Here is a 21,531-nt window from a genome sequence, read left to right on the forward strand (position 1 = left end):
ATTTTACAGATTATTTTTTAAACGTTTCTTTATTTATTTTGAGAGGGAGAGCACATGCACACGAAGGGCAAAGAGAGAAGGAGAGAATCACAAGCAGGCTCCGTGCTGTCTGTGCAGAGCCTGACGCACAGCTCAAACTCAAGAACTGTGAGATCATAACCTGAGCTCAAATCAAGAGCCGGACGCCCAACTGAGTCACCCAGGCAACCCTAGTTTTACAGATTATTTTACAATGATTTTATAGTTTGTAATAATGGTAGTTAATAGAATGACACTCACTTTTGGTAATAATTACATTTTATTTTTAAGAGAAAGTCGAAAACAGTCACTAATGATATAAGTTTGAAGTGCTCTGATACTGATGTTGGATATTTACTGGTAGATATTTTGAGAAATGTTTGAAGCATCTTAGTGACATGGTCCTATATTTCTGACCTACATAACGTCACTCCTGTTACTAATCAATCAAGAAGCATTTATTCTGTGCCTAGTACTAATGTAGATGTTGTGGAGCATTACAACATAAGATAAAGTTCTTCTGAAAAACACCGGATTTTTTTTTTTTTTTTTGAGCCTTCTAGGCATCACTGTGTCATGTGAGAATGCCCAGCTGCTGGAGGAAAATTGCCCAGAGGCCAAAAATTGCAGCTTGCAAAAATCTAACCAAAGTACAAAGGGAGCCTTTGGTGTTAACCACTGAATAAGAAACCCAGCAGAGATCTTACTCAGAAAGCAGAAGTTCCCCGTGAACAGCTTTACCTTGAGAAGCACAACAAAAAAGGAAGGAAGCAAGTGTCACAAAAGAAAACCCTGGATTTTACAATGTGTCTCTTGCCGAATATTTTGTAGAATAAGCATTTGAGGAGATGTGGGGGGTGGGGAGACAATTCCGTTTTCCTCCTCCTTCCAAGAACCCTGTTCAGCCTGCATTTCTGAAGATAGTTTACCTTGATAGATAGTCTAAGGTCTAAGGAATCGATATGGCAGTGTGAGTCATTCCCTGAGAAAAACCCTCCCAATTCCACCTTCTCCCTCACACCTCCCTCTATAATTAAATTCATGCTAAAATGGACAGCAATGAATGGCAGCATGAGTGGGAAAATAATGTAGAAATTGCTGCAACCCGTGGAATGTACAACTGTGATTAAAGTGAACTTCTTTACTGGCAGTGAGGTTATGGGCTGATGACCTTTGGAACAGGGATGACAAACAGACCACCCATGGGACAAATTTAACTGACAAATGGGATTTAAATGGGTTTATTTTCTCAAACATGTAATTAAAAGCACACATATTCTTCTAAGAGAATATAAAAATTGTACCTTTCCAGACAGCAGATTTAAGGCTTAACTGTTTACCTTTGCAATAATTATTTTCATAATATTCATTTTTAAGCCATCATATCTTTAACTTATTTCTAAGAGGGAAAAACATGAATTTTATTTTATTGTATTTTATTTAAATATAATTTATTGTCAAGTTAGCTAACACACAGTGTATACAATGTACTCTTGGGTTAGGGAGTAGATTCCCACAATCCATCGCTTACATACAACACCCAGTGTTCATCCCAACAAATGCCCTCCTCAATGCCCATTTCCCCCTCTCCCTCACACCCCCCCTCAACCCTTAGTTTGTTCTCTGTATTTAAGAGTCTCTTATGGTTTGCCTCCCTCTCTGTTTGAAACTTCCATTCCCCCATGCTCTTCTGTTAAGTTTCTCAAATTCCACATATGAGTGAAAACATATGATTTCTGTCTTTCTCTGACTGACTTTTCACTTAGCATAATCCATTCCAGTCCCATCCACATTGTTCCAAGTGGCAATATTTCATTCTTTCTCATTGTCAAGTAGTATTCCATTGTATATATAAGTCACATCTTCCTTACCCAGTCATCATTTGATGGGCATTTGGGCTTTTTCCATAACTTGGCTATTGTTGATAGTGCTGCTACAAACATTGGGGTACATGTGCCCCCTATAATCAGCACTCCTGTATCCTTTGGATAAATTCCTAGTAGTGCTAGTGCTGAGTCATAGGGTTATTCTACTTTTAATTGTTTAAGGAACCTTCACAGTTTTCCAGAGCAGCTGCACCAGTTTGCATTCCCACCAACAGTGCGAGAGGGTTCCTTTTTCTCTGTATCCTCTCCAAAATCTGTTGTTTCCTGACCTGTTCATTTTAGCCATTCTGACAGGTATGAGGTGGTATCTCATTGTGGTTTTGATTTGTATTTCCCTGATGATGAGTGATGCTGAACATCTTTTCATGTGTCTATTGGCCATCTAGATGTCTTCTTTGGAAAAGTGTCTATTCATGTCTTTTGTCTATTTCCTCATTGGATTATTTGTTTTTTGGGTGTGGAGTTTAAGTTCTTTATAGATTTTGGATACTAACCTTCTTTATCTGATATGTCATTTGCAAATATCTTCTCCCATTCCATCATTTGCCTTTTAGTTTTGTTGATTGTTTCCTTTGCTGTACAGAAGATTTTTATCTTGATAAGATCCCAATAGTTCATTTTTGCTTTTGTTTCCCTTGCCCTCAGAGACATGTCTAGTAAGTTGCTGCAGCTGAGGTCAAAGAGGTTACTGCCTGTTTTCTCCTCTAGGATTTTTGATAGTTTCCTGTCCCACATTTATGTCTTTCAACCCTTTTATTTTTGTGTATGGTATAAGAAAGTGGTTCAGTTTCATTCTTCTGCATGTTGCTGTCCAGTTCTCCCAGCACCATTTGCTAAAGAGACTGTCTTTTTTCCATTGGATACTCTCCTACTTTGTCAAAGATTAGTTGGCCAACCCATTTCTGGATTCTCTATTCTATTCCATCAGTTTACATATCTATGTTTGTGTCAATACCATACTGTCTTGATGATTACAGCTTTGTAGTAGAGGCTAAAGTCTGGGCTTGTGATGCCTCCCGCTTTGGTTTACTTTTTCAACATTACTTTGGCTATTCAGGGTGTTTTGTGGTTCCAAACAAATTTTAAGACTGTTTGTTCTAGCTCTGAGAAGAATGCCAGTGCAATTGTTCCTGGGTATCTCATGGTTCTTGGTACAATTGTAAACAGGATCAATTTCTGGATTTCTCATTCTGTTGCTTCATTATTGTTGTATAGAAATGCAACCAATTTCTGTACATTGATCTTGTATCCTGTGACTTTGCTGAATTCATGTATCAGTTCTAGCAGCTTTTTGGTGGTCTTGTGGGTTTCCCATGTAGAGTATCATATCATCTGTGAAAAGTGGAAGTTTAACTTCTTCTTTGCCAATTTGGATGCCTTTTGTATCATTTTGTTGTCTGCTGAGGCTAGGACTTCCAACACTATGTTAAACAACAGTAGTGAGAGTGGACATCCCTGTCATGTTCCTGATCTCAGGGGGAAAGCTCTCAGTTTTTCCCCATTGAAGATGATATTAGCTGCAGGCTTTTCATATGGCTTTTATGATGTCAAAGTAATGTTTCTTCTATCCCAACTTTCTTGAGGGTTTTTATCAAGAAAGGATGCTGTATTTTGTCAAACGCTTTTTCTGCATCTATTGACAGGACATATGGTTCTTATCCATTCTTCTATTAACGTGATGTATCACATTGACTGATTTGCGAATATGGAACCAGCCCTGCATCCTGGGAATGAATCCCACTTGATCATGGTGAATAATCCTTTTAATACACTGTTGAATTTGATTTGCTAGTATCTTGTTGAGAATTTTTGCATTCCTGTTCATGAGGAATATTGGCCTATAATTCTCCTTTTTAGTAGGGTCTCTGTCTGGTTTGGGAATCAAGGTAATGCTGGCTTCACTGAACGAGTCCAGAAGCTTTCCTTCCACTTCTATTTTTTGGAACAGCTTGAGAAGAATAGGTATTAACTCTGCTTTAAATGTCTGGTAGAGTTCCCCTGGGAAGCCATCTGGCCCAGGACTCTCATATGTTGGGAGATTTTTGATAACTGATTCAATTTCTTTGTGGTTAAGGGTCTGTTCAAATTTTCTATTTCTTCCCATTTGAGTTTTGGTAGTGTCTGGGTGTCTAGGAATTTGTCCATTTCTTCCAGGTTGTCCAGTTTATTGGCATATAATTTTTCATAGTATTCTCTAATAATTGTTTGTATTTCTGTGGTGTTGGTTGTGATCTCTCCTCTTTCATTCATGATTTTATCTATTTGAGTTCTCTCTCTTTTCTTTTTAAGAAGCCTAGCTAGGGGTCTATCAAGTTTGTTTACTCATTCAAAAAATCAGCTGTTAGATTCACTGATCTGTTCTACGGCTTTTTTGAATTCTATATTGTTTATTTTTGCTCTAATTTTTATCATTTATCTTCTTCTGATGACTGTGGGGTTTCTTTGCTGTTCTACTTCTAGTTCCTTTAAGTGTGTGGTTAGGTTTTGTATTTGGGATTTTTCTTGTTTTTTGAGATAGGCCTGGATTGCAATGTATTTTCCTCTGAGGACTGCCTTTGCTGCATCCCAAAGGGTTTGGACTGCTGTGTTAATTTTCATTTGCTTCCATATATTTTTTAAATTTCTTCTTTAATTTCCTGGTTGACCCATTCATTCTTTAGTAAGATGTTATTTAACCTCCATGCATTTGGAGGCTTTCCAAATTTTTTCTTATGGTTGATTTCACGTTTTATAGCATTGTGATCAGAAAACACACATGGTATGATCTCAATTCTTTTATATTTATTAAGGGCTGTTTTGTGATCCACTATGTGATCTATCTTGGAGAATGTTCCATTTGCACTCAAGAAGAATGTGTATTCTGCTGCTTTTGGATGAAAAGTTCTTAATATATCTGTCAAGTCCATCTGGTCCAGTGTAACATTCAAAGCCATTGTTTCTTCATTGATTTTCTATTTGGATGATCTGTCCATTGTTGTAAGTGGATTATTAACAAGTCCCCTGTAATTACCATATTCTTATCAATAAGATTGCTTATGTTTGTGATTAATTGATTTATATATTTGGGTGCTATCAAGTTAGGGCATAAATATTTAAAATTGTTAGCTCTTCTTGATGGCTAAAGCCCATAATTATGATATAATGCCCTTCTTCATCTCTTGTTACAACCTTTAGTTTAGAATCTAGTTTGTCTGATAGAAGTATGGCTACTCCAGCTTTCTTTCGACTTCTAGGAACATGATAGATGGTTCTCTATCCCTCACTTTCAATCTGAAGATGTCCTCAGTTCTCTTGAAGACAGCATATAGATGGATCTTAGTGTGTTTTTTGTTTTGTTTTGTTTTTTGTTTTTGTTTTTTTTAACCATTCTGATACCCTATGTCTTTTGATTGGGGCATTTAGTCTATTGACATTCAGAGTTATTATTGAAAGATGGATTTAGTGTCATTGTGTTATCTGTAGGTTTCATGCTTGTGGTGATGTTTCTGGTCCTTTGTAGTCTTTGTAGCATTTCACTCACAGAGTCCCCCTTAGGATCTCTTGCAGGGCTGGTTTAGTGGTCATTAATTCCTTCAGTTTTTGTTTGTCTGGGAAAGGCTTTATCTCTCCCGCTAATTCTGAATGACAGCCTTGCTGGATAAAGGATTCTTGGCTGCATATTTTTCCTATTCAGCACATTGAATATTTCCTGCCACTCCCTTCTGGCCTGCCAACATTCAGTGGACAGATCTGCTACTACCCTTATGTGTCTACCCTTGTAAGTTAAGGCCCATTTGTCCCTGGCTGCTTCCAGAAACCTCTATTTTTGTATTTTTCCAGTTTTACTATGATATGCTGTGGAGAAGACCTATTCCTGTTGAAACTGAAGGGAGTTGTCTGTGCCTTCTGGATTAGGATGTCTGCTTCCCTCCCTAGATTAGGGAAATTCTCAGCTGTAATTTGTTCAAGTAAACCTTCTGCCCCTTTCTCTCTCTCTCTTCTTCTTCTGGAACTCCTATGATATGGATATTATTACATTTCATTGAATCACTTAGTTCTCTAATTCTCCCCTCGTGGTCTATATTTTCTTATCTTTTTCTCAGCTTCATCATTTTCCATAATTTTATCTTCTATTTCACTTATTCTCCCCTCTGCTTCCTCCGTCTATGCTGTCACTGCATCTGATTTATTTTGCACCTTATTTACAGCATTTCTTTTTTTTAATTTAAAAAAAACATTTTAATGTTTATTTACTTTTGAGAGATAGAGAGAGAGAGGCCTGAGCAGGAAGGGGCAGAGACAGAGGGAGACACAGAATCTGAAGCAAGCTTCAGGCTCTGAGCTATCAGCACAGAGCCTGACACAGGGTTCAAACTTATAGACTGCGAGATCATGACCTGAGCCAAAGTCAGACACAATTGACTGAGCCACCCAGACACCCCATAGCATTTCTTAATTTGTCATGACTATTTCTTAGTTCCTTGATCTCTGCAACAATAGATTCTCTGCTGTCTTCTATGCTTTTTTCAAGCCCAGCTATTAATCTTATGACTATAATTCTAAATTCTTGATCAGATATATTGTTTATATCTGTTTTGAGCAATTCTCTAGCTGTCATTTCTTTCTGGAATTTCTCTTGAGGAGAATTCTTCCATTTCATCATTTTGTCTAGTTTTCTTTTATGTGTTTTAATAGCTTGTTACGTGTCCCACACCTGCAAGTACTACTATATTAAAAAGGGGTCATACACTGTCCAGGGCCTGGCCCTTCAGAAGATGTTTTTGGAGTGTGTTGCATGCTCCCTGTCATTGTGACTCTGGTTCCTTTATCGCCCTACTCATAGTGGTGGTTTGGACCTTCTACCAGGTGTGCTTTGATTTATTTGTTGAAGTAACCCCAGAAAAAATTTTAAATAAAGAGGGTGGTGGTGGAAGAAGCCTTATCTCCTACAAAGAGAGAAATGACAGGGGCAAGGAAAAAGAAAAGAAGAAAAAAAATTTTACCAGGCAGAAAATCAGAGAAACTATACAGTTTAATCCAGAGAGAGAGAGAGAGGAAAATAAAGAAGGATACAGAAGGGGATTAAAAACGTCTGCTTAAACAAACCAACAACCAGGCTAGAGAAGGTAAGAAATAGGAGGAAGAAAAGGAAAAAGAATAATAATAAGAAAAAAAATATATATATATATATAAGAATTGAACAAGAATCAAATCAGATAATGCAAAACCACTGGACTCATATCAGATGGTGCCTTGGAACTGGTGGCTGTGCTGGTCTGGAGGAGGGGCCATCTGGTTTGGTCAGTGTCAATCTTCTTCTGGTAGATACACAGTTACCAGGCACGGAGGGGCATGGTTTGGTGTGGGTGGGTCCTGCCTCCACTGTGGGCCCCTTTTCTGTTCCCTGAAGCCCCACCTTGTTGGTGATGGGGAGAAATATGGCGACACCCCAGTCTCTCCTCCCTGGACTGGGTGACCCAAATCACTCTGTTCAGGCTGTCCTCACAGTGCCTCAGGGGCATGAGCGCTCTGGTTTGTCTCACTCCACAGTCTCCCATGCCTCCCAGGCACTCAGCTGTGATTCAAACCCTGATGTCTTAAAGGACCCCACTCCCTGTGCCCCAGTTCCAGGGTAGTGCCATTCCACCCAGCCCACTGACAAAGGGCCTCTGGCTGGGGGGCACCTGTAGGGTCTTTTGTCCTCAGAGCAGCTATATGCCTTCTTCCCACAGCACTCAAGGGAGAAGACTGCTCTCTCCAACTGGGCCTCTGAGCTTATTCAGGACCCCGGGGCTGGCTCCCCCTCCTCCCCAGGTGGCATACAGGATGGCAGGCCCAGTCCAGAGAAAGCCCTGCAACCCTGGATCAAGTTAGAAATTGGTTCTTTCTCTGCTTTTTCCGTTCCCTAGTTCATGGTTTTTCTCTTGTCCAAATACAATCCTACACTTCCACAGCCTCTCTTTCTCTTCCTTTTCTCTCTCCACAGAAGGGGATCCTTCCCCTCTGTGCCTACACTGCCTGTTTTATCTCTCCCAGTTTGCGATTACACACCTATGGCCCTCCAAGTTGTCCCCGTGGGCCCCTGGAGATGTTTCTGTCACTCTGTAGTCCAGATTCCTGGAATTCCAAGTCTTCTGGCCTCAATGTGTTTGAGGGACAAGGGAACAAAGGGTCCCCCTACTTTTCTGCCATGTTCAAAAACATGAATTTTAAAATACTAAGTGTTAACACCCAGTTTCATGTATAAGCATTATGTGACCTCAATATTTGAAAATGTTGTTTGAATTATATGATAGGAATCCTGCCTGTAGAATTGTGGATAACTGTTTTTAAATCCTCCTCAGTTAGTTTGGAGAGAAAAAAACAATATTGTACTATACTATAAGTAGCAAAAATAGTTTAAAATTAAGCTTAAAATCATGGTCCACACAAAATCATTGGGAGGGATCTTATTAGATAAAGAAACAATTTTTATGGGGAAACAAAAACTGCAGAAATTAACGAGGGTTGTTTTGTTTTGTTTTGCAATATTTTACATAGGTTTTCTGAAATATATTGGAGGTAATTATATACTTTTATTATTGAAGATTTAAAAATACCTGTACTTCTGCTCTTTTCAATATATGATTACAGTTCTATTCTCAAGTGTGATTAAAACCAGTTGAAAGCCAGTAATCTCTGATGTTAATAATAATCCCTTTTACTCCTAAGTAATGTTTTCCTCTCATTATTTCCTTACACTGCCTTGTTAATTATCACTTTTTACAGTTTAAAAGTTTTTCCTTAGGGAAAATAAAACAAAGGGAGAAAGAACTTAGCTTGAAAGTATAATTCTTTATTTTTCTTTTTCCAAACAACGATGACCTATTTTATGGCACCCACTTTGCAAATTATAACAAAATCTAGTTCCTTAGTCACTGGAAATATCAGAAGGAAGTATACTAATGTGGCTCAGTCTATGGCATTATGTTCTTCATATATCTACATACTTAACTTATTTGATTGCTTTAATTAAATTGGATTGATGTAAAATGGCGGCATGAAAAGAAATGTAATTACCATTCTTAGAAAACACCTAAGTAAGTTTCTTTTATTGGGTGTCTATTCCTTTCTCCTTTGAATTCAGTGGTGTTTTCTGGTTTCCTCATGCTATACATGGAAAAAATCTCCTTCAACCTCTGAGGTTGTATAACATGACAAACATGTTCTGTTCTGCAATAGGACAGAATAGCCTAATTGGTCTAGAATTTTCTGGTCCTGGTGTTAGCAAAACTTTTAAGAGTAAGATGGACAGCAAGCTTGTGGAATAATCTAAGCTCAAGTGACCTAACTTTTATTTGATTACCCAGCAAGTATGTAGCCCAAAGGGAAGATGTGATTTGGCCCAGGTTGCCTTACTCAATTCTGGGATGTCCTTCCTGGAAAAGTTTCTGCTAGGTCAATTCATTGGCAATATACTTCTGTTGTGATATACCTTACTGTTTAGGTTTGCCTTTGTGACAATTGTTAGTTTGTTGCTAGATAGCTAAACTGTTTTTTCCCTACACGTTTCAAAAATCATGATATAATATACCAAAAGGAACCATTTGGAGTATGTATATGTTGGGATTCTTCAGGTGAAAACAACAAAAAAATCCACCACCTTGATATGAACCCAGTGAGACACATATCAGATTTCAGGCCTACAGAACTGTAAGAGAATAAATTCATATTGTATAAGTCGTTAAATTTATGGTAATCTGCTACAACAGCCACAAAATACTAATACACTGAATACGGACACATGGGTTGGGAAAATTTAGACTCACTGCTGAACATATCAGAGTGGCAAGGGAACTGCTATGAGCTGGTCGGCTGAGGCAGTAAGTAACCAAACAAATTATTCTGGAGAGAAAGATGGGGTAAGAATCAACGAGCCTCCCTTTGGAGCTGGCAGAAGCAATCCACACCATTCGCGGCTGTTTCACAATAAAGAATAAATGTGGATGGGAAGTCTAGAATATGTTCTTTAGTACACTTACCTCAGAAGGGATGTGAAACTGGCAGGTACTTTTAAAACTTGATGGTCTGTTCAGCTCAAAGGTCATTCAGCAAAGTGGTTCCTTCTTTTCTTTCTAAGAGAGGTATGGATTAATTTTTCTTCCATGTCTTACAACTTCTTTTGATCAATGTATTTTTAATGTCTGAGGAGGCTGTAATTTGTCACAGGGTCTGTCTGAAATGAGGTGAATGATGTTTCATGCTTGGAGACTGCTTGCCTGATGCCTAATGGAGGAAAGAATGATTCAGTGGAAGAAAAATAAGGGTGAGACACAACTATGACTAAGTGTTTACAGGAGTACAATGTTTTTCCTACTTAGAACAATATAAGATGATAAACTCATGAAAAATATTATAGCAACCTATTTAAATTTATTACATAATTCTTAGTTCACTGAGGTATTTCAATAGTTCTTTAAATGTGTATTAACAAAGACCTATTTTCTAACTTTTTATGCTTATTTCCATTTCTGGCATATAGTAAATGCTCTATAAATATTTGCTGTCATTAATGCTATTTTATCTATATGAGTATCTGCAGTATATGAGATGACTCATTTCTTCATGAGTCATCAGGAAGAACTCTGAGATGTGAGGAAGACTATTTCCCTCTGAAGTAAAATTAATGTCAACCCCAAATAGGAAGCAATAGATCATTTCCTAGACGTGTGGGAACAGTGAACTTGGCTAGAAACAGCATTCAATTTAATCTGTGAAGTTAACACAGAGGTATATAGAAGTAAATTCTTGCAGCTTATCTACCACTGTCCTAAGGATAGAGAATCAGAATCTGAGGGACATGGGCATTTCAGTTATGAAAGGACATTTGCCCAGATATCTTCATGGACTAGAAGAGCTGGGCTTCAGGACCTGTCATTTTCTTTCACTACGGTTACTAATGCAAATCCTCAGGATCTTTGATCTTAGGACATAATACCATAGAGGGTTTGAGAATATGCTTCTATGGCCCCCAATATGCAAATTAGTTGATATTCTTGTCATATCTGAGCCAGCAAGCTTCTCAACCCAGTCACATTGTCCTGGGTAATATTGAAAGAGTTCAAGGCCAAAAACCAGAATCTGGACTTTGTCAAATTCAACTCTTGCTTGATGCCACACCTCTATGAGTCTCTGACCTTTCTAGTCAAAAAACTCTACAACTTTTTGAATAAATCTTGGTGATGCAACCTAATTGTTTCTATAGAAAAGTGTGTATAAAGTTATAAATAACTACTTTTTAAAAATGTAAACCCTTTTGGAATATTTTCAAAGGCAGGAGTTGTCTACACGTACTCTATAGTTTTACGGCTGAATGTTACTTTTCATATTCTAATTTTTATAAAACATAGTCAACTTACTGCAACATTGGGAGAATCACACACAAGAAAGAACAACAAAAACTGTTTTGCCCCAAACGCCAATTGTATTTCCATTGGAAACATTTCTCCTAGTTTTTTATGATGTAAGGATTGATTGTGACTTTATGAGGTTATGATTTAAAACAGAAAGACTTTGGAGGTCTGAGTGAATTTCCCAATGCGAAATCAGGAAATAGTATTACCAGCTTGACTTTTTACTCCCATATTACTGTATACAGCAGTAGGGGGTGGGGAGGTGGATGGGTGTGGGTATAGCTGGCTTTCTATGAATTTCTTTACTTTTCAAAAGGCTCTAACAATAAAAAATATTTCTTCTCCTTTTTCAATGGCCAAAGCCTGATGACATAGTCCTTGGGTCTGTAGGAAATGAAAATCTTCTAAACTTTCTAGTTAATGTGATCAATCAAAACAGCCAAGTCAGATACCTCACCTTGGTTACAGGGAATTGCAGACTTGGAAACAAAGTCCCAGTCCTCACTCGCTTGGTATGGATCAGTCATTCACTTAACACTTATAATTATTCACATAACACTTCTTTCCACTAGACGTAATCATCTAAAGGTGACAGTATAGGGGGAACCTCTGATCACCCAAGCATATTCTCAACCAGATTACAAAGACCAGCATTATATGCACACTTTGCTGATGTAGAAATAGGTTGAGATACAAATAGGGGCTGATCAAATATCAGAGCAGGGCTGACCATTTACACAAAGGCATTCATTCCAGAGACAGATGCAGCTGGGTCTCACAGGCCTGCCCGAGACAAAGACTCTTCAGCCACAATCCTTTATGAGTGAGGCTTAAACAATCATACAATCAGTTGGCATTACAGCATCCAGTCTTTTTAAACTCAGTGACCAAAGATCAGTCCCAACCAGTGAACTTTCTAATTGTTGTAAATGTCATGTAAATGCCTGGCTTATCCCCAGCCCCAACATTTTCAGGAGATAAAAGTTAATTCGGAGACAAAGTTGTATGGAAGTCAGAGAAGCCTTTTAAAGAAACATTATTGAGATTTTTTAATCTCTTGCCAAAATGAAGAAAAGAAAAAGTTACATTTCTGTCCAACAATCTCAAAATCAGCAAGACAAAGAAAAATAATCCAACCCCCAAAGCCAACAAAAGGCCCATTTACTATCTGACACCCTGGGTGGACTTTGAAGCCACACTTCTCCAACAATCACTGTATTATGTCCATAGAATAATGCCAACCTATTAATGTGGGGTTTGTTCAATCAATTTGGAATTCAAATCAGAGTAAATCAGGATAGAAGGCTGCCCTAACACCAAGTCACTGAAGCTAATCAAATGTAGAGATACAAAAAACAAACAAACAAATAAAAAATAAAGTCTTCATTCCAGGAGCAGGGAAGGCAAGATTAAAACTTAATAGAACTAAAAACTCTGTCCACATTAACCTAACTATCTGGTACAAAAGCGTATTTCCAAAATAAAAGAAAACATGACCCTCATGACTTTCAGGACTCAAATGTGATTCATGCTGTCTGTCCCTCCTGTCCTCACACTAATTCACAAAAGAACATATTCATCTTTACAAACTGTTCTTAAAATGTTTAGACTTTAAACTTGAAATGTCAATGTGATAGAAACAAGCTGTAGGGAGACTTTAAATATGTCTATATGTTTAAAACTTGTTTTTAAACAAAAACATGGATGTGTTTTTAGAATGAATAAAGCACATCCCAACATAACTTCCCATTGCCAAAATGCTTCATGACTTAGGTCACTGCACTTAGGTCATCTTGGAAGCACTGGTAATTAGAGGCCACTTAATTGGTAAACAGAATTAGAACAATAAGATATTCAGAAATAAAAGTCATTAGTGGAGGAAGAAGACAGAAGAAAAATATGATTATATCATTTTTATAAACTTTGAAATCACACATTCTTCTAGATATTTCAAATGTTCTGTCTCTCTGTCAGAGGCACTGTTCCTGTAAACTTCCAAATTCTGTCTAAGGTAAACTTTCAAATTGTATCAAGGTCAAAATACTTTAATTAGGGAAAAGAAATCTTAGTGGACTTAAATTTCTAAATACATTATGAACACAAATTCAAATAAGAATAAAATTACTAAAGACCATTTTTCTTAAAACTCAGGAAAATAAATGATGATTAAATAGAAAAATTTTAAATGTGTATGTTTATACTTAAATTCAGTATATATATGCAAAGTATGAAACAAACCAATCACATCCCTGTCCATATAGCAAGGCATTCAGTGTGAGAAGTTTCTATGGATTTCACAGAATGTATTGAATATGAGTTATTTATATCTCTTAAACATTCAAGAAAAAACACTGAATTCAGTTTCCAGAATTGATAATAATTGGACTAGTAGGAAGTCAAAATGTCATGTAATAGCTATCTGATTGATTACAAAGTATTATTAGTTCAAGAGAACACTCACTTTGAGACTGATTAAGGAAAACTGGGGTTTTTTTTGTTTTTTTTTTTAATTTTTTTTTTCAACGTTTTTTATTTATTTTTGGGACAGAGAGAGACAGAGCATGAACGGGGGAGGGGCAGAGAGAGAGGGAGACACAGAATCGGAAACAGGCTCCAGGCTCCGAGCCATCAGCCCAGAGCCCGACGCGGGGCTCGAACTCAGGGACCGCGAGATCGTGACCTGGCTGAAGTCGGACGCTTAACCGACTGCGCCACCCAGGCGCCCCAAAACTGTTTTTTTTTAAGTTGGTCTTCAAGTTTTGAGCCCTTGAGCCAAGACTTCTATCCTCTACAAATTTATGGGATGCAATGGAAAACTGATTTAGCACCAAAGTTCTAGGAATCAAAGATATCATAACTATGATAGTAACTAATAATTATCTTCTGCTTATACTAATACAATCTCTTCAATCAATGAATTATTACCCTATTTGAGATTGCCATGTTTGGGGTGCAAGTGGGGAAACATAATTCAGCAAAACGTAATGAAAGATCAAGACTGAGAATTGTGAGGCTGTTACATTCAAATATGTAGGAAGTCAGTTTTCTAATAACGATGATAGGTGGTCTCCTATGAACCACAGAAGGGCAGTCTAACATTGATCAAGTGAAGTTATTCTAACTACATATAACAGGAACCCACTGTAGATGAGCAGCAATTTGCTTCATACAAATCCTGATCTCACGGTACTCTCACTTGTCTTGGCTTGTTGCATGCCAGCCTTCTTTGGCCTTTCTCAGTTCTTGAACTTGCTCTGTTCTGTCTCCACAAAGAATCTTAATACTGTACAGCAGTCCCCCCTTATCCATGGGAGATACGTTCCAAGGCTCCCAGCAGAAGCTTGAAATCATAGCATATATATATATTTTTTTATATAAAATATATTTATATGTATTTTATATATATGATATTTCATATATATTATCACAGCATATATACACATTTTATATATTTTATAAACATATCAATATCATGGCATATATATATTCATAGTATATATATGCTGTGATATATATATATATGCTGTGATATATATATATATTTGCTGTGAAATCCATATATATATATACATATATATATATATATATGTATATATATATATATACTGTGATTTCAAGCATCCACTGGGAACCTTGGAATATATATACACACCTATAATAAAGTTTAATTTGTAAATTAGGCACCGTAGAGATTAATAGCAATAATAACACAGAAGAGTTATATAACAACATACTGTAGTAAAAGTTATGTGAAGGTGGCCTCACAAGAGCATACTTGCAAAATACCTTACTGTCCTGTACTCACCCTCCTTCCCCGATAATGTGAGACGGTAAAATGCCTACGTGATGAGAAGCGCGGTGAACGACGTGAGCACGCCTGACGTAGGGTCAGGCTGCTGTTGACCTTCTGCTGATTCGTCAGGCGGATCCTCTGCTTCAGGAGTGCAGTGGGCGGGGAGGAACCGAAACTCGGAAAGAAAGCGAAACTGCTGTTCTCCCTCTACCTTGGCCCATCCCTCTTCAATCCTTTCCTAACGCTTCTTCAAGGAACCGGTCTCCGACACTACCACTGGGTCTGTTTCCCTGTTAATACTCTCGGAGCACTTTTCTTTCTGAACTTTCTGTCTCGGCGTTACTCATACTTTCAGTAAATACTTGATTGAGGAAATAATGTTCAAAACCTGTAGGTGCTGCCGTGGTGTAAACTCCAAAAGGGTCCGAATTGTATCTAATTCATATATTGTTCGGTCTCTAGGATTTAGCATAATGTCTGGCAGCAAAGTGTTTAATGCAGTGAATGAGGGAGGGCACGAAGTGGGCAAAATATTAATATGGGCTTTTTATGGGGTGCTTGGGTGGCTCAGTGGGTTAAGCCTTGTACTTCAGCTCAGGTCATGATCTCACCATTGGTGAGTTCACACCCCGCATCGGGCTCTGTGCTGACAGCTCGGACCCTGGAGCCTGCTCCTGGTTCTTTGTCTCCCTCGCTCTCTGCCCCTCCCCCACTCATGCGCTGTCTCTCTCCGTCTCTCAAAAATGAATAAATGTTAAAAAAAATTTAAGTGGCTTTTTAGATACTTGGACTCAGTAACTTTGGGATGAAGAAGTTTGAAGATTTCGTTGTAGCACTCAGATGTTACCATTTGCCTAAAATATATACCATGAATGTGGCCATAGCTATGTTCGTGATATCACTTAATGCCGGACTGCAAATTGTACAGTTTGAGCACTCTTAAAAAAAAACAAAAACCTGTACTTTCTTCCTTTTTCTTTTATTGCTGCTTATCTCACAGTCCTGGTTTCCAGCTGATTTTGCCTGTTTTCTGCATGTTATTTCAGTTTCAAGATTTATTTATTCTTTCATTGATCCGATATTTATTGAACACCTACTATGTTATCCAAATTAAGACAGTATTTCATAGATTGTTGTTAAGTGTATCAGTTAAGTAGGAAAGAATTATTATCTATAATTCCTGGAAGATCTCCTACTTCTTAGAATTCCTATGCTAAATCTATATTTAATAAGGGTCAAATTACATGACTTTGTGTAAGTCAGTTAACTTCTCAGAGAATTCATTCTATATATATAAAGAAAGAGCTGGGTAATACTGGATGAGTTTGAGATCATTTTGAGCTCTACAGTAATGTAATTCCAGTCTATTATGTAAGCCCTGTTTTGGGTGATTTCAAATGAAAAAATAGACAGTATGAGTAGCAAAGCAAAACTGGGGTTCGGTACATACTCTTCAGTTGCATTTACTACAAGACCAGGCCAAGGAAAATATAGCAAATATTCTTCTCTCAGAAAGAGAGAGGGGATACTCATAAAACATGATTGGGACATTGCAGAAACTTCAACATGTTTTTTCTTCCTCTTTATGAAAACGGTTAGCCATAAGTAGATATGCTGGGAACATGCTTTCTAGAAAGAGAACGTAGAAACCCAAACCAACAGAAAATAACTGAAGAGTACTTGAAAATACAAGATGAATTCAAATCATCAGGAAGAGGCTTTAGCTTGTTATTTTGAAGAATTCTTGGAAGACTCGAAAAAGGTCATCTCTTTTTTTAATTAATTTATTTTTATTTTGAGAGGGAGAGAGAGTGCATGTATGCACGTGAGAGGAGGAGGGGCAGAGAGAGAGAAGGGAGAGAGAATCCCAAGCAGGCTCCACACTGTCAGTACAGAGCCCAGTGCGGGGCTCTGAATTCACAAACCATGAGATCATGACTGGAGCTGAAATTAAGAATCAGATGCATAACCGACTGAACCACCTAGGCACTCCAAAAGGCCATCTGTTTTTATTTATATATTTTTTATTATTTTATTTTGTTTTGTTTTTGAGAGAGAGAGAGACAGAGTGCAAGTGGGAGAGGGGCAGAGAGAGAGGGAGACACAGAATCTGCAGCAGGCTCCGGCTCTGAGCTATGGGCACAGAGCCTGAGGTGGGACTCAAACTCACGGACCGTGAGAGCTTGACCTGAGCTGAAGTCAGATGTTTAACCCACTGAGCCACCCAGGCACCCAAGGCCATCTGTTTTTAAACTGAGAGGCAAGGTTTGGAGAAGAACATTTCTTGAATAGAAGTATCTTAAATGTTTCTCAGAGGAACCGAGCTCCCTGGCAAACATTTTCCAATTCAGGACCAGGAGTGATTATAGGGGAAAAGTTGCTACACCTGCTGCTAATTAAGACATACTATTCAAGTACAGGATAAAGGGAGGGCAGGACATTTGGAATGCCAAAGACATAAGTTTAAATAACTGCTTGTTCACTGATACAAGCTTTAGGAATATGGACCAGTCTGCAGGAGTGTAAGTTTGTGTTTTGAATATCTGACGGTAAAGGCATCTTCTGTAGGATCAGACCAGTTCTTAACCTAGGTAGTCCTAAAATGGAACATTCTGGTTGACACAAATAATGTAAGTATTGCTAAGTAACTATGAAGTTGAGGAAATTTGAAGCGTGTCCTTTTTGAAGTTCATAGTGTTGCTAATACATAAGAATAATATTAATAAAATACAATAGTAGTGGCTAATATTTAGTGAGCATTTATTCTACAAAAGACTCTGTTCTCTATATATATGTTAATTCATCTACTCAATATTGTAGGTCCCTGAAAATATCAACCATGAGAGAATATTCGTATAATTATAAATTAGTTACATATCCTTGGAAATTATGAGGAATTGTAAAAGGCTAGAATGAACAAAGGAAGAATCATCACAGTTATTTGGAACATCTATGGCAATGTTTCTCCAAGAGAGGTCCCCAACGGAACCACTTGGGTGCTTAGCCCACCATAGACTTAGATTCAGATCCAGTGGCTGAGAATTAGCTTGGAAAAGAGATAGTGTCTCATGTGATAAATAATGGATCCAAGACTTTTCACAGAATCGGGGAACTTTCTGAATGTGAAATATTCAGAGTCTGAAACAGAAATTCCTACATGAAAAGCCTGTAAGACTCAGAGAGGTGAAGAATTCAAATGTAATCATTGCCATACACATCGTGAAAATGAAGTAGTAATTGAAAATCTTTCCACAATTAAAAGCCCCATCCAAGATGGTTTGCTCAGGAGTTCTGTTGAATACTTAAGAAGAAATAATAGGAATTCCTCAGAAGTTCTTTCAGAAAATTAAGAGTGGAGCATTTCTCACCTCATTCTCTGGAGCCAGTATTACTCAGAGAATAAAACCAGAAAAGGGGGGTGCCTGGGTGGCTCAGTTGGTTAAATGTCTGACTTCAGCTCAGGTCATGATCTCACTGTTCGTGGCTTCAAGCCCCACATCAGGCTCTGTGCTGACAGCTTGGAGCCTGGAGTTTGCTTCAGATTCTGTGTCTCCCTGTCTCTCTTCCCTCCCCTGCTCATGCTCTGTCTCTGTCTCAAAAATAAACATGAAAAAAAATTTTAATTAAAAAAAAAAAAACCAGAGAAGGATATCACAAGGAAAAACATACAAACTATCGACCAATATTCCTCAAAAATAGGAAAAAAGGAACAAATAAGTCACTGGCACTTAAATCCTTCTCTGGTTTTGCTTTCAGGAACCCCACCTAAGATAATAGTAACGTCCCAAATCTAAAAAGAACCAAGAAAGAAGAGTGGAGGAATAGGGAAAGAAGTTTTATAAGGGAAACTCCTATAAAGGACATTATTGGGCATAATTTGGGAAATTTGAAAATGTACTGGATATTAGGAAATATGGCTGTTTCAATGTTTAATTTCTTGGCTCTGATAATGATGCTGAGTTCAGCAGGAGAATGTTCCTGTTCTTAGGAGATACATGATGAAGTGTTTACAAGTGAAGCATCACTAATATCTGTAACTTATTTTCAGACGGTAAGAAAAAAAAGAGAGCAGGTGTGGAAACTTAATAACTTGTGATTCCAAGTGAATAAGGTACACATATTCATTATCCTTTTGATTTTTCTGTTGATCTTTTTTTAAAGAATAAAATTGATTAGAGAAGTGCAAAAACCACAGCTACCACTACATACCTATCAGAATGGCTAAAATTTTTAAAAATTAAAAACAGGCAATACCAATTACTGTTGGCAATATGGAGGAAGTGATGTGGGCTCTCATACACCGCTGGTGAGAGGGCAAAATGGTACAGCAGCTTTGGCAAACAGGTGGTCGTTTCTCATAGTTAAAAAGTAGACTTACCTAAATTTCCTCTCCTAGCTGTTTACCAGAGATATGAAAACTTATGTCCACATAAAAAACTATACATCAATGTTTATAGTGACTTTATTCATAACAACTGGAAACTGGAGACAGTGCAAATGTCCCTTAACTGGGAAAGACATACACTGTGATACATCCATACAATAAAATATTACTTCACAATAAAAAGAAATAAACTACTGATACACACAGCAACATGGATGAATATCCAATATATTACGCAAAGACTCAAAAGCTATATATTGTATAATCCATTTATATGACAGTCTGAAAAAGGTAAATTATAAGGACAGAAAACAGATCAGTAGATGGGCTGAGGGTGAAATAAGGAGTTGGCTACAAAGACACATGCCTCCATGTGTCTTTGGAGACTTTCTAGAAAGATAGAACTGTTCTATAGAACTATAGAACTTTCTAGAATGATAGAACTGTTCTATACTTTTTGGTGGTGGTTACATGATGATATGTGCTCAGGACTATATGCTAAAAGGGGTGAATTTATATCTTAATAAAAATGTATCTTAATTTTAAAACTAAATAACTAAATGTTATTTAAAAAGTCAAGTCAGTCCTCTCTCTAAACCATCCAACGGAGTCTTACCCAGAATAAACAGCAAAGTCATTGCAATAGCTTATCATCTGGCATCCTTTCAGCTCTCTGATCTCATATGGTACTTCTCTTCCCCTCCCTCAATCTGTTCGAGCCACATTGGCCACTTTCTATTCCCGAAACCTATCAAGGCATGTGTCCACCTCAGAGCCTTTGCACCTCACCTATTCCCTCTGCTCTTCCCCCAGATGGCTATATAACTTGTTTACTCTAATATCACTTTTACACTAACGTCTTCTTCCTAATCCCTCCTTACACTGGTACTCCTTTTGTCCATGTTACTTTTCATTATCAAACATACCATGTGTATATAATACTTTAACATTTATTTAGTATAATTTCTGTCTCTCTCAACAAGAGATGGGAGGGCTTCTTCAGAATTTTTTAACAGCTATGGCACATGCACACACAACAGTGCTTAACATATAGTAGTAAGTTGAATAAATGGTATTCATTGGTTGAATAAATGAATTGAGATATAATGGAAGAGTCATTATTTCACCCATCCATGCTCTGCACTCAATTTCACTTGCATACTTTTTATAACACACTAAAAATCAATCTTATCATAATTATTAAGGAAGTGGACCTTTATTCTAATTCCACTTTTATGAGAAAAAAGTAAATGATGAAAAAAAAGAATTATTAAGCATATATTTGTAAAAACAGTATCAACATGTCCATAGAATAAACACAAATTCATCTGGATTCAGATGTAAATCACTTAGATCTAAAATACGGAACCAAGTGCTCGTTTGTTCTTCCTCCTCTGTGAAGTCTTCATTCCTATCTCTTTCCTCCCAACCACTGAGCTCTCAAAGGGAGTTGGTTCACTGTCAGCTTCCCACCATCCACTCTGTGCTTCATGCATGCTGCACTTGTCACACGAAATTTTATTTGCAAGGATCTTAAGGTTAAGAATGTTAGGGGCGCCTGGGTGGCTCAGTTGGTCAAGCATCTGACTTTGGCTCAGGTCATAATTTCATGGTTCGTGAATTCAAGCCCCACATCAAGCTCCACGCTGTAGTGCAGAGCCTGCTTGGGATTCCCTCTCTCTCTCTCCCTCTCTCTCTCTCTCTGCCCCTGCCCCACTCATGCGTGCTCGTGCTCTCTAGCTATCTCAAAATAAATGAAAAGAAAAAAAGTTAAATTATGTGTTCCAACTGCCTAGCCTAGCACCAGGCATAAAGAGGTTTAATAAAGGATCATTGAGTTGAATGTAAATGAGTTGATTTTTGAAGTCATAGATTTGAAGTCTTCAGAATTGTGAATTATCAAGGAAATGCTGAGTTGATTATACAATCCAGTTATAGATATATAATAGATATAATGAATAATCTATATCTATATAGACATACATCTAGATATATAGATACAGACATAGATATTTTGAAGAGAGTTTTATTGACTATCCCGAAACCACAGAGTTGATTTGGTTCAGTAGCTCAGACATC

The 21,531-nt window shown here is 37.6% G+C and overlaps 1 long non-coding RNA gene across 1 annotated transcript in view; it reads right to left on the reverse strand.

The window, feature by feature from the left end:
- The window catches only part of LOC122234542, a 28,036-nt gene extending 12,912 nt beyond the window's left edge, over positions 1-15,124 (reverse strand). Inside the window, exons 1-2 of the long non-coding RNA XR_006212312.1 lie at positions 15,081-15,124; positions 9,905-10,148 (exon numbers count right to left, since the gene is read on the reverse strand). This is a non-coding gene — a long non-coding RNA (uncharacterized LOC122234542). The remainder of the gene's footprint in view (positions 1-9,904; positions 10,149-15,080) is intronic.
- Between the last annotated feature and the right edge of the window lie 6,407 nt (positions 15,125-21,531).

This window comes from Panthera tigris, chromosome A2 (assembly GCF_018350195.1).
Source record: "Panthera tigris isolate Pti1 chromosome A2, P.tigris_Pti1_mat1.1, whole genome shotgun sequence".
In the NCBI taxonomy this organism is placed as follows: Eukaryota; Metazoa; Chordata; class Mammalia; order Carnivora; family Felidae; genus Panthera; species Panthera tigris.